Source organism: Fistularia commersonii, chromosome 11, assembly GCF_037954325.1.
Source record: "Fistularia commersonii isolate RoL2024-O1a breed Wild chromosome 11, RoL_Fcom_v1.0, whole genome shotgun sequence".
NCBI classification, from domain to species: domain Eukaryota; kingdom Metazoa; phylum Chordata; class Actinopteri; order Syngnathiformes; family Fistulariidae; genus Fistularia; species Fistularia commersonii.
Window position 1 is genome coordinate 13,665,612 of NC_141294.1, and position 1,381 is coordinate 13,666,992.

The 1,381-nt window shown below is 44.5% G+C and overlaps 1 long non-coding RNA gene across 1 annotated transcript; it reads right to left on the bottom strand.

Moving 5' to 3' along the window:
* Positions 1–244: 244 nt before the first annotated feature.
* LOC147229570 (uncharacterized) lies at positions 245–699 on the bottom strand. Its single transcript, XR_015106842.1, has 3 exons — positions 638–699; positions 379–478; positions 245–304 (listed from the first exon to the last, which is right to left on the bottom strand). It is a non-coding gene; the product is annotated as an uncharacterized LOC147229570 (long non-coding RNA).
* Between the last annotated feature and the right edge of the window lie 682 nt (positions 700–1,381).

Here is a 1,381-nt window from a genome sequence, read left to right on the forward strand (position 1 = left end):
AGAATAAACTGGCAGGATATTCCATCACAGCCGTAACCTGAAAGCAAACCCGGAGGAAACGCCGAGCCGCGATCGGCGCGTCAACCGGGAGGACTTTGAGTAAACAATATTTGCAAAAGCTCCGGAAGCGGGACGGTGCAGCCCGTCGCTCCGGAGCCCGACCTTTGACCCCGCCGTTTACGTTACCTCCGGTCAGAAACGTCGAGCGCCACCGGTCCTGCGGGGGGGTCGCGGGGCACGTCGAGGGCACGTCGAGGGCACGTTTCCCAGGCGTCGGGATCACGCCGGATTCAAGCCTCCGCCTCTGGGAAGCAGAAAGAAAAGCTGCCAGGCGGATCTTCTCAGACCCTCACGGCCAAACGAGGTGAACTGACACACCTGCGCGCCGCCGACGACATCGAGGCGTGGCTGTAGCCGCAGGTGTGGCCGTTGCCTTGACAACGCCGATTCGAGCAGCCCGGCGGGTGGAATCTCTCAGCTGCTGCACGGTGGAGAAGCGGAATCCCAGCTTTTAATTTCAGCGGCAGACAGGAAAAGCAGACCTCTTTGTTTGCGGTTTAAAATATAAATACATATATTTGCATCGGCCACGTGACAGACGGCTTTCATACGTTATTTGGCCGGCAGGTGTTCTCACCTGGACCTTCACGCAGAGTCCAAACTGTGAGGAATGACAAACATCTGCAGGCCTCAGACGGATCCCATGGCCGGGCTACGTTGTGACCTATTTACCGACATCCCGACTCCCGGCGCCTGCAGCCTTCATCGTCGGCTCGCAGAGGATTTAAAATAAGCTAAATATTAATATTGGATAAACCCAATTATAAGAAGAACGTTGACGACGATGACAATCAACAATAATTGCTGACAGTAGAAATACGATGTAATAAAAATAACGATCATATTGACGATCGCAATAATAATAATGACAACAGAAATCCTGTCATAGTAATAATAGTAACAATGGTAATGATGATTGCAATGACAATTACCAAAACAATATTAATAATTTTAACAACAATTATAATAAAAATACTATCCATGTCATTATTATTTTTATTAATGCATAACTTTATACATAGCTTTAATTCTAACAATTACAATACAAAATAATAATAATAAACTTTTTAATACCTCCTCCTTCAGCCGCAGGGAATCTTCAAATCTTTGTACTTAAGACCTTAAAACACTTGATAGCCTTAACCTTGACAATTTATATTTTATTGTATTTCTTATTCTCCCTCCTTCCTACTATTATCTATTATTGCTATGTTTTTGCTTGAAACTCTGGCACAATTTCCTTCGGGATAAATAAAGTGGTTCTTATCTTATCTTATCTTATCTTATCTTATCTTATCTTAATGATAATGAAAACAAATAA